Genomic DNA, 18,000 nt, shown 5'->3' on the forward strand with positions numbered 1-18,000 from the left:
ACCTGCATGTTGATTGGGTCTGAAACTGACCTTGTGACCTTGCTATAGTTTATAAAGCCATTAACTGCAGTGGCCATCAATAAGTTTCTCACTTGGAAGTTTTGTGGTATTTTTTCAGTGGCACGCTGATTTCTAGATCTGTGCTCTTTTGACTATCCGTTCTTATCATACAAACTGGAATTTGTCCTCCAGGAGAATTGGAGTTAAAGAAATATCACCTCCAAAAATCACTTTCTTGGAATAATTACCAGCTTTTTTTTTGTAGTACCACTCCCCCTGTACAGAATACAGCAGGAAAGACTGTTGTTGTTGTTCGTCCTTCGGAGTCAAAGACGACCACGACTTCTGTCAGGTGGAGGGTTTGTGACTGTGGGTCCGGAGGTGACTGGTGAGGCCAATCCGGGCCCTGAAAGCTCGCCCACATGTGGGACACATGAGGGTAGGTGCTACAGTGGAAGTGGAGGTAGCTCAAGCCTTGCGTGCGGCGTGTTTCCTCTGAGCCTCTGTGGTGTGTCTGATTTCTGCTGCATACGCTCCTTTAGTGGTCCTGCTCCACCAGGTTGGGCGGTCCAGAGCAAGCGATTCCCAGCTACTGGGATTGATGTTGAGGTCTTTGAGGGACACTTTGAAGCAGTCTTTGAAACGTTTCTTCTGCCCTCCAACTGAGCGCTTGCCCTGGCTCAGCTCTCCATACAGCAGCTGTTTTGGTAGTCGACTGTCAGACATCCTGACGACATGGCCAGCCCATCTGGCTTGGGCTTTCTGTAGGAGGGTGTAGATGCTGTGGGTGCTAGCCCACTCCAGGACCTCCGTGTCTGTGACTTTGTCCTGCCATCGTACGTGGAGAAGTCTGCGGAGGCAGCTCAAGTGGAAGTGGTTGAGCTGTTTAGCGTGTCTGCTGTAGACAGTCCAGGTCTCGCTGGCATAGAGGAGGGTGTGAGAACCACTGCTCGGTAGACCTTCAGCTTGGTGGTAAGGCTGAGTCCTCACTGCTCCCATACATTCTCACAGAGTCTCCCAAAGGCGGCACTGGCTTTGGTAATTCTGTTGCTGATCTCTTGCATCTATGTTCACCGCTCGTGATAGAGTACTGCCCAGATAAGTAAAGCTGTTGACTGCCAGTAGCTTCTGCCCCTTTACTGTGATGTGTGGTTCCTGGTAGGGCTTTCGGGATGCAGGCTGGTACATAACTTTGGTCTCCTTGGTGCTGATTGCAAGTCCAAAGTTGTCACAGGCTCGTGAGAACCAGTCCATTTCTCACTGCATCTTCTGCTCTGTGCTGGCGTTGAGGGCACAATCATCAGCGAATAAGAGGTCTCTGACGACAGTCTCCTTTACCTTTGTAACAGCCTGTAGACGCCGGAGGTTGAATAGATCACCGCCAGTCCTGTATCTGACGTGTATACCATCCTGACGATCGCGGAAGGCATCATTCAGCATAGCAGAGAAGACCATGCTAAAGAGTGTAGGGGCAAGAACGCATCCTTGCTTCACACCGTTTGTCACTGGGAAGGTTTCTGACTCATCACCATCATTCAAAACTTTCACCATCATGCCATCGTGGAACTGCCAAGCAATTGTGAAGAACCTGCTAGGGCAGCCAAACTTCTACATTATCTTCCATAAGCCATCTCTGCTGACCGTATCAAATGCCTTGGTCAGATCGACGAAGGTCATAAAGAAGTCGCTGTACTGCTCTTGACATTTTTCCTAGAGTTGGTGTGCAGCAGATATGTCGACAGTTCCACGCTCTGCACAGAGGCCACACTGGCTTTCTGGGAGGAGACCTTGCTCAAGGTGTTGGGGAAGGCGATTAAGCAGGACGTAAGCCAAGATCTTCCCAGCTATGGACAGGAGGGAGATGCCTTGGTGATTGTCACAAGACTGGTGGTTGCCTTTCCTCTTGTAGATGTGGACTATGTTGGCATCCTTCAACTGTTGCGGGACCTTTCCTTCGATCCACATAGACTGGAAGAGCTCAGTCAGCTTCTGCATCATGAATGGGCCTCCTACTTTGTAGACTTCAGCAGGGATTGCATCTGATCCTGGTGCTTTGCTACAAGAAAGTTGCCTGATGGCTTTTCTGACTTCTTCTGTGGGGAGGTTGTCAAGGTCCAGGTTGATCTCCACCTGAGGTAGGTGAGCAATGGCCTCATCATTGATTTCGGCAGGGCGGTTGAGGACCTGGTTGAAGTGTTCAGCCCATCTCTCCAAAATCTGCTTTTTCTCTGTCAGCAGCCGAGTCCCATCTGCACTGAGGAGGGAGGAGGAGCCAGAGGACAGGTCCATACATAGCCTTCAAAGCGTCGTAGAAACGCTTGATGTCGTGACTGTCTGCATAGCCCTGGATCTCATCGGCCTTATTGCTGAACCAGACATCCTGCATCTCACTGGGTTTCTTCTGCACTTTCCGTCTTCTCACAGGCAGGATGCGAAGTTTAAACTTGGACACTATGAGTCGATGATCTGTCCAGCAGTCGGCACCACACATGGCCTTTGTCACTCTCATGTCTTGCCAGTCCCTCTTTCTGGTGATGATATAGTCAATCAGATGCCAGTGCCTAGAGTGTGGATGCATCCAAGATGTCTTGTTATGGGTAGGGAGACGGAATAGGGTGTTGGTGATGACAAGGTCATGCGTAGCGCATGTCTTGAGGAGCAGCAGGCCATTGCTGTTACACTTGCCAATACCATGTCTTCCAAGAATCCCTTCCCAGGTCTGGTAATCTGTCCCCACTCTGGCGTTAAAGTCCCCAAGGATAATAAGCTTTTCTGACTGTGGGACTGCTGCTATGAGGGCATCAAGTTCTTCATAGAACTTATCTTTGATGTCATCTGGGTTGGTCATCGTTGGAGCATATGCGCTGATCAGCGTTGCACTCCTCTTACTGCTAAGTGGGAGCCGAAGTGTCATCAGGCGATCGTTGATGCCCTCTGGAAGCTTGGCAAGTTTACGAGCGAGGTGGGATCGGATGGCAAATCCAACGCCAGCCTCTTGTCGTTCAGTGCTGCTGCGACCACTCCAGAAGAAGGTGTACCCACCACCACATTCTGTAAGCTGGCCCTCGTCTGCTAACACACATAAAATGCTGGTGGAGCACAGCAGGCCAGGCAGCATCTATAAGGAGAAGCACTGTCAACGTTTCGGGCCGAGACCCTTCGTCCTGGTGAGGGTAGCTGATGGGCCTCAAACCCTCTGTGAGTTAGGGCTTATCTACCTACTCATGCGAAGACTGAATTTGGCGGACTACGCGGAGGAGACCACCACTTGGCAGTCCAATGAGTAGAAAGGCGGACCCAGCAAAGCGTTGTGGAGCGCAATTGCACAGTGAGACACGTAGGACACTGCTGGCCATCCACTGCATCCCAACTTATCTCCAGCCATCTCGACTCTGTCTTGCAACTGGATACAGTTGCATCCTGAAATTACATCCTGAAATTTTTGTTCTTCACAAACATCCATGAAATCAGAAGAGGGCCCCAAGGAATGAATGACAGTAAAAACATTAGAACCCCAAAGCCCCCCCACTCCTCACCTCCCATGCACAGGCAGCAGTAAAACAACAATCCTCCCCCACCCACTTATGCAAAAAAAAGCATCAGCACCCTCCACCCACCAAACAAGCAATAGCAAAGCACCCAAGAAAGACCATGATCTGCAGTAAAACAAAAACTAATCGTTCACCCAATGATTCAACGTACCACAAGGCTCTCTCACCCTCTAATAATGGCATGCTATTCTAGGCCACATCCTTGGAGTTGGTGAAGTGGTTGGTCGTGAGACCCCCGGAAGTGGGTCCCACCACCGCAAAAAAAAACAAAGTCTGAGTGTAGCTCCAGGTCAGGGTCTTCAACGGACCCCCATCCACCATGAAACATCAAAGATAGATATTAAGCTGTTTCTGCAGATAAGCTTGAATGAATTGCTGTTAAGTAGAGTTGATAAAAACTTATGTCTTCTCAAAGAAACGTCACATTTTCTTTAGTCAATATTGTGCTTTTAGGATCAGGGCTTATCCTTTAACAGCACAGTTTCTCCACTAGGTGGTGGCATTAAAATGTATTCTTATTAATTAATTATATTTATGAAAGAGCTACACCTTGTGGCTGCTTTATTAGATAGAGGAGTGGCACCTTGTCTGTGTTGATCTATTGTCAACTGATCTAAGTTAGCAATTCCCTACACAACTCTTAATTAATCAATGCTTGCACTTTATTGCTTCTGTGCAAATGTTAATGTAACTATGTTGATCCCAAGAACATCTCACAAACGACTTTTATTTTCGAAATAATCTCTAGTTCAACAGGTTATCAGGGGCATCATTGTGACACTTCAGAGCACTTTGATAACAGCTATTCCTGAGCAAAACCAGTTCACTAGACAGCTCACAAAGTGGAGGTTACAGAGCAGCTTCACAAAATGGCAGCCTCCATTCCTTCAACCATATGACAAGAGCAAGCACACTCGGTTTGACCACTTCTTCTGTCTGACTCGTTCAAGTTAGATGAATTCTTTCATATTTTAATTTCTTCATGGCCAGTATCGCTCTTCTTTGTGGAAGAGTGTGGATGGCCACTATATCACTAGTGTTTATATGTCTGAATGAATGAAGTACAAAAGGAACAGCAGTGTTCATGTCTATATCAAGTATTTTATTTATTTTTTATTTAGCGATACAGCACAGAGTAGGCCCTTTCAGCTTTCTGAACCACGACGCCCCAGCAACTCACGACAAACCCGATTAACCCTAACAGAATCACAGGACAATTTACAATGACCTATTAACCTGCCCAGTGTGTCTTTGGACTGTGGGAGGAAACCACGGCACCTGGGGAATATCCACGTATTCCACGGTACTGGAATTGAACTCTGAGCTCCGGAACGGCTTAAGCTGTAATAGTCTTGTACTAACCTCAGTGCCCGATATTGATAAAAGCATTAACAAAATATCAAGGACTGTAAAACAGATAAAAAGTAATATCAAACATTGACATTTAAAAATAATATAAGTGACTAAAATATATAAAAGAAATATAAAATATATAAACTCTCCTCAGGCTTCCAGCCAGCTACAAGTATCAACTTTAACAGAGGTTTTGATGACAAGCACTGCCGTCTTCATCAGGGATAATGCCATGGTATGTCTAGTCCAGTGGTATTTATTCCCAGTGGAAAACTGATTGAATGAGGACTAACCAATCAGGAAAGACGGCTGACGGGGGTATAAATACCACCGGACTAGACATGCCCAGGCATTATCCCTGTTGAAGTCAGCAGGGTTTGTCATCAAAACATCGGTTAAAATCAATACCTGAATATCTGATACAAATGGCTGTTTTATTATTGTTTCTGGTAAACTATATAACACTAAAGTTGCACTAGCAAACCTGTATGCCCCCAACTTTGATGATGTTAACTTTTTTGAACGGTTTTTTTCCTCACTACCAGACTTAAACTCATACTCTCTTATATTGGGTGGTGACTTCAACTGTTGGTTGGATCCTAAACTGGACCGATCATCCTCTGTTACCAGATCACCTACTAAATCTGCCTTAGCTATTCAATCGTTTCTCTCTAATTTTGGTATCTCTGATATATGGCGTTTCCTCCATCCTACGGAGAGAGATTATTCTTTTTTCTCACATGTTCACCATACCTTCACTAGAATTGACTATTTCTTACTCGATAACCAACTTATCCCATTTGCCCACTCTTGTGACTATCAGAGTATACTGATCTCTGACCATGCCCCAATTACCCTCTCTCTGAACTTTCCTGATCTCCCTCAGAGGAACAAACACTGGCTGTTCGATTCAACTTTACTATCGGATGATGATTTCGTAAAATTTATTAAGGACCAGATAACCTTTTATTTTAACACTAATACATCACCTGAAGTGCCATCCCAGATTGTCTGGAATGCCACGAAAGCATATCTGAAGGGTCAAATAATCTCTTACACAGCAAATCTCAATAGAAGATCCCGTGCAGATCGAGCAGACCTCATTAACCAGATTAAAGATTTGGATCAAATATATGCCCAAACTAAGAACCCTGAATTATACAAGAAGCGCGTTGAACTCCAAACTAAATTTAACCTTCTGTCCACTCAACCTGTCGAATGCCAACTTCTCGAAAGCAAGAGCCGCTTTTACATTCATGGGGATAAGTCTGGTAAATTCCTAGCCAATCAGCTGAGGCGTTCCAAAGCCAAACAACATATTACAAAGATCCGGAAGGAGAACAGAGACTTTACATCGGATCATTTAGAAATTAATGACGCATTTAAAATTTTTTATTCTCGGCTTTATTCCTCTGAATCCCTGAATGACAATATCTCTGTGGATCAATTTTTACAGAATCTGAATATCCCCTCACTTTCATCTGATTTCAAAGCCAAACTCAATGCACCTATATCACCAGAAGAAATATCTTTTGCAATTTCTGCACTGTCCTCAGGGAAATCTCCTGGACCTGATGGGTTCCCTGTGGAATTTTATAAATCATTCTCCTCACTTCTTTCTCCTCAGTTACTTTCAGTATTATCTGACTCGTTTAATTATGGCAAATTGCCACCCTCTTTCAATGAGGCATCTATTATTCTTCTTTTAAAAAAGGGCAAAGACCCAACAGAGTGTTCCTCGTACAGGCCGATCTCTCTGCTCAATGTTGATGTAAAGATCTTAGCTAAAGTGTTGGCTCATAGATTAGAAACCGTTATTCCCTCCATTATCTCTGATGACCAAACAGGCTTTATTAAAAACCGTCTCCCTTTTTTTAACATTCGGCGTCTATTTAATATTTTATACTCAGTTCCAACTGGGACTCCTGAATGTGTTATCTCCCTTGATGCGGAGAAAGCATTTGACCGTATAGAGTGGAACTACCTTTTTGCAGTCTTAGAAAAATTTGACCTCGGCCAAAGTTTCATCTCTTGGATCCAATTGCTGTACCTGTGTCCTACTGCTTCTGTTCTAACTAACTTTCAGAAATCCCAAGTATTCAATCTCAAACGTGGCACCCGTCAGGGATGCCCCTTAAGTCCCTTTCTCTTTGATTTGGCTATAGAACCTCTGGCGATAGCATTTCGAAATTGTCCTGAATTGACCGGGATTTGGAGAGGGGGTGTTGAGCATAAAGTTTCTCTCTATGCTGATGACTTATTACTCTTTCTCTCAAATCCGTCTACATCCTTACCTCTAATGTTTTCACTTCTTGACCAGTTTAGCCAGATCTCTGACTATAAACTCAACTTACATAAGAGTGAACTTTTCCCAATTAATAAAGAAGCACAAGAACTAATATTTCGTGATCTCCCTTTTAAAGTAGTCCATAATCAATTTACTTATCTTGGAATTACAGTCACAAGGAAGTTTAAAGATCTCTTTTGTGAAAACTTTGCCAATCTTTCATATGCTATAAAACAGAGTCTGGTACAATGGTCACCTCTATGTCCTTGGTAGGTCGTATTAATGTTGTCAAAATGTATTTTCTCCCCAAATTTTTATACTTATTTCAATCTATCCCAATTTTTATTCCTAAATCTTTTTTTGATTCCTTAGACTCTATTATTTTGTCATATCTGTGGCAGAATAAGTGCTCTAGAATTAATAAAATCCACCTCCAAAAATCTAAAAAAGAGGGTGGCATGGCTTTACCTAACTTTCACTTATATTACTGGGCAGCTAATATACGTTGTGCTGTCTTCTGGTCTTTCTTCCACGGTCAACCCGAGTGCCCTAACTGGGTGGCAATGGAGTTGAGCTCCACTAAAGAATTATCTATATCTGCACTTCTTGGCTCTGCACTCCCTAGCAGTCTGCCCAGATCAATAGCTAATCCTCTGGTTAGACACACTTTGCGTATATGGGCTCAGTTCAGGAAATGCTATGGTTTCCAGGGGTTTTCCGTTTCTAGCCCTGTCGCACGCAATCACCTTTTTTTACCTACTACGTACGATTCAGCATTCCATGTTTGGTACAGGAAGGGCATTAGACATTTTGAAGATCTCTCCATTGATAATCGCTTCGCTTCTTTTCAGCAGCTCTCCGTTAAGTTCAACCTGCCTAACGCTCACTTTTTCAGATATCTCCAAATCCGACACTACTGCTCCTTTAATTCCTAACTTTCCTGAAATGCCTGCGAAAAATGCTATGGACCTATTTCTTACCATTAATCCACTAGGTAAAGGTTTAATTTCAATTATCCGAGATAAACTAGCAGCCTTACAACGGGCCCCTGTGGATAAAATTAAAATGGCCTGGGAGCAGGATTTAAATATCTCCTTATCCGAGGAGAGCTGGGACTCAGTTCTCAAATTGGTTAACTCAACCTCCCTTTGTGCTCGCCATTGCCTCTTACAGTTTAAGATTGTTCATAGAGCCCATATGTCTAAATCTAAACTTATCTCGATTCTACCCTGGCATTAGTCCGCTCTGTGATAAATGCAAGAGGGGCTTGGCCTCTCTCATCCACATGTACTGGTTCTGTCCTAGTTTGGAGAAATTCTGGAAAGATGTCTTCACTACATTATCGGGTATTCTGAATCAGCACCTAGAACCTAACCCCTTAATTGCTCTGTTCGGTTTTTGGGGCGAGACAGATTTAGGTCCGGGTCCAACCAAATGCCGAATACTATCCTTTGCCTGTCTCCTGGCGAGACGCTTGATCCTCCTTAGATGGAGAGATGTTGCCCCGCCCACTCATGCGCAATGGCTTAACCTCATTATGGCCTGCTTGGACCTCGAAAAAATTCATTATTCAGTTCTTAATTTGGATCTAAAGTTCCATAAGGTCTGGGGACCTTTTATCGAGTACTTTCATAACCTTCCTCTTGACTAGGGTTTTTTTTTCTTTTTTTTTCTTCTTTTCGGTCCCTTGCTTTCAGCTCCCTTTTTTTTCTGGTAGTAGGCATTATTACCCTCTGTTACTAAGTGTATTCACAGTCTGGGAGTTTGACTGTCCGGACTTATACTCTTTATACTGTGTGGTGGTTGGTCTGGAGTTGTTGTTTTTTTCTTGTGTTGTGGGGCTTGGGGAGGACACTAAGCTCACTTGTCTTTAATTTAGGTGCTTTTTTGTTAAATTCTCTTCCTTTGTAGCATATTGTTATTGTATGCTTAATCTTGCACTGTATTAATGCTCCCCATTGGGATTTGGGGTTTTTAATTTTGTAAAATGTTTTGAAAAACTAATAAAAAAAATTTTAAAAAATAAAAAAATCAATACCTGTACCTGGCAGGAAACCCAAGAAGGGTTTTCATGATCCTTTTTCATCCTTTTTCATGATAAAATATATATAATTTTATACACACAATTTTATAGTGTCCCGCAACAAGAAAGCACAGCGGTGCCTCTGTTGAAAGTTTGTCAAGATATGTATGTCACCTTAAACTTGGACAAACTTCCTTAGATATGTGGTGGAAAGTATATTGATAAGTTGCATCATGGCCTGGTATGGAAACACCAATGCCCTTATACGGAAAAGCCTACAAAATATAGTGGATACTGTTGTGTATTTAATATTTCAATAATATTTAAGTAATGCTGTAAATATATCATTTGATTAAGCATTTTTTGTTTACATTATTCATTATGAATTACATGCAAGAAGTACGTGTATAGCATATGCCTGTATGCCACCACGTCAAATGTGAGTAAAGTATCTTAATAAAAAATAAGAGAAAGAGAATCTTAAGTAGACAAGTTTCCTGACTGCTGTGTTTTTCTTACAATCATTTTCTGGAGTTACAACAATAACAGTGGTAACAAAGATGTTTTAAAATGAACCTGAGACTGACTACCAACTAGTTGAAGTTTAGCACATTTTTCTTCGGAAGAGAAAGAGATGTTTGAATTTTTTTAAAAAAGCAGTAAATGGGCAAAATTAGCAAGCAATGAGTTTTAAGGTATTTTCTGGACTTATGATACATAGCAAGTACATAGTAACAGCAGCCAGTCTTGAGACCTGAATGTGGATTGTAGATTGAATTTAAAATGCAGCTCTGAACAATGACTTTCCATTTGACTGCAGACAACAGCAAGTGCATGAATACAGCCCAGAGTCAGTGGGAATTAACATTTATTTTGGGTGTCTAGAGTGTGGGTGCAAAGAAGGAGGTGTTTGAAAACTATATGTAATTCAAAGGAAGCATTGTAGATAGTGTACATTGTAATTATAAAATTGTCCTGCTGTTACCTTTGATCTTTAGCATATTAAAATGTCATGCAATATTGGGTCGAGCAGGCCTCTTCTTCTAGAAGTGTCTCAGTATGAAGCCTGTTACTCATTTTTTCTGAATAAAACATTTCTATATCCACTAGCTTCAGTGTCTCTCAGTGATATTGTTCATGTCACAACAGTGTGTATGGACATGGGTTCATAAGCAGTGAGTACCAAGTGATAATAATTACCTTTTTTAATAAGCAAAATTGGCTGGCTATATTGGAAAGATAGATGGATTTGATTGCACAACAGATAATAGGATGATGTATACTGAACAAATTGAGCAGTATTTTGAAGAAAATGAAACAACTGATGAAAAATGAGTGCCAGTATTGAGTGCAAGAGGTGGAATAGCATACTATTTGCTTAGAGGTTTAACTGCTCCAACCAAATTAGCTGAAATGAGCTTTGCTGTTGTTATGAATCTAATGCAGGAACATTTAAAACCAAAACCATTGTTGATTGCTGAACACTTTAGGTTTTATAAGTGAGTCAACAGGAAAGTGGTCCATTTTAGCTCACATGGCTGAAGTGAAGAAGTTTTCTGAGCATTGTCAGTTCAGTGATGGGCTTGACATAGAGAGATTGTTTATTTTGTGAAATCTTATAAGAAAGCATTAAAAAAAGTTGCTCCTGACTGAAGCACAACCTACATTTAAAAGAGCAGTTGAAATAGCTGTATCAATGGAAACAGTAGAAATATACATAATTGAGATGCAGTCAGGAATGAAAGAATGCATAAGCATAACTGCAGAGTCTAAACAGAAATCAGCCTCGCCAAACAAATTTTGTTACTGTTGTGGCAGGGACTCACATATACCAGACCAATGCAGATTTAAAGACAAAGCTTGCAGAAAATGAAACAATGTAGGACTCATGCAAAGAGTGTGCTGAACAGATAAAAATATATGGACTGCACGGGGATCAGAAAAAGATAAAATGTCAAGTTGCAGTTTCAAAAAAAGCACTAATCTGCATACTGTTGATGAAAAATCTGATAATGATGAGAGTAATTCAGGACTGATTAATCTTGAGACTTACAATGTGAAAACTAACAGGACACAAACAACATGGCTTACACCAGAAGTGAATGGCAAATTAATTAAAATGGAATTGGACTCTGGCTCGGATGTTTCAGTCATTCTACTAAAAGAGTTTAAATTATACTGAAATGAAGCCTGCAGATATTCAACTAAGACCCTATACTGAAGGAAAGATAACACCTCTGGGAATGGCAGTCGTAATGGTGAAATACAACAACTGACAAGACGAACTGGGCTTGGACTGTATGTGGTATAAACAGGAGGGCCAGCATTGGAAAACTCAAACTTATCAAGGATAAAAGTGTTAAATGAAAATGCCATACCCAAGTTTTACAAAGCCCATTCAGTTCCTTGTGCCATCTGTGATAAAGTAGCCAGTGAGCTAGATCACATGGAGGATGAAGGAATTTTGTTACCAGGTTGAGTGGAACTTATGGGCAATGCCAGTAGTCCTGGTGGCTAAGAAGAATGGGTCTATCAGTGTCCCATTCTTCTTAGCCACCGGGACTACTGGCATTGCCCATAAGTTCTACTCAACCTGGTAACAAAATTCCTTCATCCTCCATGTGATCTAGCTCACTGGCTACTTTATTTTAAGTTCACCATTAACCCAGTACTGAAAGTAGATCAATACACTCTGCCCAGGATAGAGGATATCTTTGCAAACCTTTCAGGAAGGTGTTAGCGCATATTCTGGCATTATGCTATTCAGCAAATACCAATTGCAACAGCAGTAAGTTTTCAGATCTGAACATGGATTGTAGATTGGATTTAAAATTCAGCAGCTCTGGACAATGGTCTTCCTGGGAGCTGCATTTTGGGGTTGATAGGAGCTCAGAAGCCTGCATACACATGAATGCGGCCCAGAGTCAGTGCAAAGTAATCTTCATGTTGGATGTTTGGAGTTTGAAGATGGCGGTGTTTTAAAATTATATGTAATTCGAAGGCAGCATCATAGACGCATTGCAACTATAGAATTGTTCGTTACCTTTGATCTTTAACATATAAAAATGTCATGTAATATTGGGTCAGGCAGGCATATTCTTCCAAGAGTGTTTCAAATATGATGCCTGCTGCTCACTTTGCTGAATAAAGATTTATATATCCGCTAGCTTCAGTGTCACTCTGGTGATTTTGTTCACAGTCACAACAGAGGGAAACACTGCAGCAAAGTGGACTTAGATGAGGCATACCTACAGATAGAGATGGAAGAAGAGTCCAAAGTGTTTTTCACCATAAACAGTCACAAATGGCTATATTGCTATAATAGGCTGATCTATGGAGTAGAATCTGCATGTGCACTCTGGCAGAAAGCCATGGACCGGGTGTTGCAAGGCACTCCGTGTTACCTGGATGACATCATTGTTACCAGTGAGGATGACAAGGACTATCTCCACAATCCTCAGCCACTATTAAAAACAGTAGAAGATGGTGGGCTCAGAGCATGATGTGACAAGTGTGAATTCTTTAAGCCAAGCATCACTTACTGTGGTCACACCATTGATGCACAAGATTTACACAAGTGTGCTGAGAAAATTGATGTGTCATAGTTGCGGACCTTTTTAAGATTTGTCCATTACTATAACAGGTTCCTGCCAAACCTGGTGTTGTGCTCCATCCCTTGAATTCATTACTACAGATGAGTAAACAATGGCAATGGATAAAATGTAGTGGATACTGGAGTGTATTCAATATTTCAGTAATATTGGAGTGTCATTTATAATGTGAGGAATATAGGCATTCCAACCCCGTTGCCAACCATTCCTTTATAGATGGCACTGCCAAGCGCGGTGGCAGCATACCCTATTAGACACACAGTCACCTTTCATTTTGCCACTGCACATATAGGGGCCATTTCTGAACTCTGTTTCACCTTATCTTCCTTAGTTCTTTTTACCCTTACTTCCCTTTCCAATACTTGTATCATCTTTCTGAGAACTGATGCCTCAAAGAGTGTGGCATGGAATCAAAAATGTCACACACTCTCTGGCTCTCCTCAGTACTGCGCCCAAGGTCCTTTGCCAATTACTAATCAGCTTTTGAGTCATATTCTCCCCATAAATGGGACCCTAACCACATGAGAAAACCAGCCACAGCCTCGTCACAAATGCAATGTTATGCTTTCCGCTGTCTGCACTTGTGCGAAGCCTCCACTGGGTTACTTCAGTTCATCCTGGCAGCTTCTAATATAGACACCATCATTGTCAGTCCGTGCCCCAGACACACATATCTCTTCTCTGAGCTGAGAGCTGCCTGCAGATTTGCTCTCTATTTTAAACACTTGGTGTGATCAACACTGTCTTCTCAGCTGCTGGTTTCTGCATGTCCATAAATCCTGACACTGATTTTTCCATTTCTCTACCTCCGTATTCACCTTTCTGCACTCTTCTTCACTTTTCTCCTTTTCTCTTTTTATGCATTCACACTGAGCCTGAAACTGATTCATGTGTATCAAATTCGCCTGACCCTGTTCCCTCAGAATTTAATTTTCTTTCTTCTCTCTCTTTCTCTCTCTCACTAACTCTTCTCTGCACTTAGACAAGTCATTTGCCAGTTTTTGTTTTTTCTCTCGTCATTTCAATTATATCTTCCAGCATCAGCATTGCAACAGCCTTGCAATTTATTTGACTTTTTTTCACTAACTGCTTTCTACAACGCTGTCACAGACCCCGATTCAGCAGCACAGCAAATACAGCAATTGTGTTTGTGAATATGATGGTATTTAACTCCATTCTATTTGTCGTAGTGCTTGTCGAGACTTGAGCAAAGCACGGCAATGTTTCGCTGTCTGCTTGCATTTGGCCTTGCCTGAGAAATTGGACTGTCGAGTCACTGACTCTGAAGACTAGCGATAGTCATTTTATATTTAGTTATTCTTGTCAGCAGCAGTGCAGGCTTCATTTTCCATTTAAGAGCTTTAATTAATGGCCCTGTTTGGTCTAGCATTTTCTTTTTCCCTCTGACTCTGTTGGCATTAAAGTCTGTGAACTATCGACCTATTTCAATGTCTCTCACTCCGCACTTGGGCCTGCACACAAAGATAGACCCAACAGAGAGAGAGAGGGAGATGTCCTCGGCCCTGAGATTCATCGGTCAGGTAGGGGACAAGTTACAGGCAATGGAATCTGTTCTGAGTGAAGTTATGGAAACAATAAGGCAGATAATCTCGTGCAGACAAGCCCAGTCTCTTCTGGAGGAACGTTAGCCACAACAGCTGAACAGTTCACTGCAGACAATTGGACTTGAGTGTGTGCAATTTCTGGTCTCACGGCCGCCATCCACAAGCTCACTGTGGACAGTCAGCATCAGCTGACAGCCATTAACATTCTCGCCAACGCAATTCATCAGCCTCTGGCTGCCTCAGTCCCACTCCCAGCATCTCACAGGTCCTCCTTTTCTGCTGCCTCAACAATCTCTGCTACTAATGCTCCCGCTCCAGTGCCTGGACCAGGACTGACTCCTGCCTTCAGACTCCTGCATCCATACAGGAACTGAGTATTCCACCATTGGGCAGATATTCTGGTGATCCCGCTGGTTGCAAGTACTTTATTACACAACGCGAGCTCACATTCCAAGCCCAGGCTGGTCATTTTGATGATGATGCGCGAAAACTGGTGTACATGGTCAATCTTCTAGATAGTCTTCCACTCAGCCTATTCAACGCTCTGTGGGAGCAAGGATATCCTGCAGTCATTCCAACATTTTGTGGCAGAGTTGGGGAGGGTTTTTGGCCTTCCAGTACGGGGTCAGGAGGCTGCCAACTGACTCCTGGACCTGCGTCAAGGCAGAGGAACTATGAAAGCCTATGTAGTCAAATTCCACACGCTTTGCAGTAGAGACGGATTGGAGTGAGAAATCTCTCATCACTGTCTTCCAGCGTGGACTGAATTCAGGGGTCCAGCATGAGATCGTTGTCCGGGATGAGCAGGATAGTTTGGATGATCTCATTAATCTGGCTATTTGAGTTCATGACCAGGTGACTGAGTGGCACAGGGAAAGAATGTTTCAAACTTCCTACACGCCATCTGATCACCATCTTTCCTTGCCGTCTCTCCCTTCCTTACCACCCAACATGTAGTCCACTGAGGGACCTATGCAAGTGGGGTACATGTGCCTGTCTCAGAAGGAACAAGAGCGACGCAGGAGAACAGGTTCCTGTCTCTGTTATGGTGATCCAGGACACTTCCGGGCAGCGTGTTCCAAGCGTCCAGTGAAAGAGAATACGCCTTAGCAGGGAGGAGAATCCTGATGGGTCGGTTCTCTCTTCAGTCAGCTTCCCCTCAGTATGCAATGCTCGCAGCTTCCTTGTCGTGGGGGTCTCAGGCCCATGAACTTAAGGTGTTTATCTCTAGTGCAGCTGGTAATCTCATGCTCATCTCTAGCTGAAAGATGGGGAGTTCTGGCTCAGGAATTAAGAGAAAAGATCAACGTCGAGGCACTGGACGGTTAACCTCTGAGCACCGGCCTGATTCACCTTTCCACCTAACCCTTCTAACTTGTGCTCAAAGGCAACCAGAGTGAAGATTTTCTCTCTGGTTGATTCACCTGAAACGCCACTCGTACTTGGTCTCCCCGGTTACCCTGACATAACCCTTCTGCCTGTCAGGGAGCCCCTGGAGGAATGGCGACACTGGCTGGAGGGGGCAGAGCATCCATTCTTGGTCTGGACAGATCACAAAACCCTCTCCTATATTCAGGATGCTAAGAGACTCAACTCTCGTCAAGCCCGGTGGGCTCTCTTCACATGGTTCAATTTCATCCTCAGCTATAATCCCGGCGCAAGAATACAAAGGCCGACGCTCTCTCCTGGCAGTTCAACGGGACAATGCTGATCCAGAGCCCATTCTTCCTGGCTTGCGTATTGCTGCTCCAGTGATCTGGGGCTTAAAGGCAGAGGTGAGGGCCACCCAACAATTGGGCCCAGGCCCGCGTGGGGACTTCCTAACCGTCTATTTGTCCCAAAGTGTTGGAATGGGGTCACTCCTCCCATCTGACTGGACCCAGGAGTTTATAAAGAGACAGTTTTGGTGGCCATCAATCTGCCAGGGTGTCCACGACCTTGTATCTCCCAGTTCCACCTGCGCTCGGAACAAGACATTACGCCAGCATCCTGCGGGTCTGTTATGTCCACTGCCTGTGCCCCACCATACCTGGTCCCACCTCTCAGTAGATTTAATCACTGGTCTGCCCATGTCTAATGGAAACACTACCGTTTTGGTCGTTGTGGATCAATTTTCCAAGGCTGCCCACTTCATTGCCCTCCCCAAGCACCCATCAGCACGTGAGACTGCCACACTCCTGGTTCAACATGTGTTCAGCCTCCAGGCTTCCCGCAGACGTAGTGTCTGATGGTGGACCGCAGTTCACTTCCCGCTTTCTCTGCCCTCTTGTAGGAGCCACAGCCAGCTTCTCATCTGGTTTTCACCTGCAATCCAATGGCCAGACTGAAAGAGTGAACCAGGTGTTGGAGACAACCCTGCACTACCTTGCCTCTTCCAACCCCACGTCCTAGAGCTCCCAATTGGCTTCGGCAGAGATTGCCCACAGTAACCTCCAGTTGCCCTCCATGGGTATGAATCCCTTTGAATGCCAAAAGGATGACAGCCCCCATTCTTCCCTGATCAGAGCTTGATGTAGGAGTTCCTGCTGCTGAACAGCTGATCCAGCATTCCAAGCTCACCTGGAGACGAACCAGGGCGTCTCTACTGTGCGTCCAGAGACAACATTCCTGGCAGGCTGAACGGCTCTGCCGACAGGTGATGCCATTCAATCCAGGGGAGGAGGTCTAGTTGACACCGCACTCATGGGATCATTTGTAGTGGAAAAGGCTGTCAACAAGGTCTCCTATAGATTGTGCCTACCAGAGTGAATGAAGATCCACCCAGTACTCCATGTTTCCCAGCTCAAGCCGGTTACTACCTCTCCCAGTCACCACATCTCCTCCTCCTCCCTGCCTGGTAGATGGTTCCCTGGTCTGTACGTAGAAACATAGAAAACCTACAGCACAACACAGGTTCTTTGGCCCACAAAGCTGTGCTGAATACGTCCTTACCTTAGAAATTACATAGGCTTACCCATAGCCCTCAATTTTCTAAGCTCCATGTACCTGTCCAGGAGTCTCTTAAAAGACCCTATTGTATCTGCCTCCACTGGCATTGCTGGCAGCCCATTCCACACACTCACCACTCTCTGCCTAAAAAACTTATCCCTGACATCTCCTCTGTACCTACTTTCAAGCATCTTAAAACTATGCCCTCTCGTGCTAGCCATTTCTGCCCTGGGAAAAAGCCTCTGACTATCCACACAATCAATGCCTCTCATCATCTTGTACACCTCTATCACGTCACCTCTCATCCTCCGTCGCTACAAGAAGAAATGGCCGAGTTCACTCAACCTATTCTCATAAGGCATGCTCCCCAATCCAGGCAACATCCTTGTAAATCTCCTCTGCACCCTTTCTGTAGTTTCCACATCCTTCCTGTAGTGAGGCGACCAGAAATGAGCACAGTAATCCAAGTGGATCCAAGTCTGATCAGGGTCCTATATAGCTGTACATTACCTCTCAGCTCTTAAATACATCCCCACGATTGATGAAGGCCAATGCACCATACGCCTTTTTAACCACACAGTCAATCTGTGCAACAGCTTTGAGTGTCTTGTGGACTCGGATCCCAAGATCCCTCTGATCCTCCACTCTGTCAAGAGTCTTACCATTAATGCTATATTCTGCC

The 18,000-nt window shown here is 43.8% G+C and overlaps 1 protein-coding gene across 2 annotated transcripts in view; it reads right to left on the reverse strand.

Moving 5' to 3' along the window:
* The window catches only part of LOC140725351 (allantoinase, mitochondrial), an 86,940-nt gene that overhangs the window by 20,222 nt on the left and 48,718 nt on the right, over positions 1–18,000 (reverse strand). The gene's annotated exons all lie outside the window — the stretch shown is intronic.

This window comes from Hemitrygon akajei, chromosome 3 (genome assembly GCF_048418815.1).
Source record: "Hemitrygon akajei chromosome 3, sHemAka1.3, whole genome shotgun sequence".
Taxonomy (NCBI): domain Eukaryota; kingdom Metazoa; phylum Chordata; class Chondrichthyes; order Myliobatiformes; family Dasyatidae; genus Hemitrygon; species Hemitrygon akajei.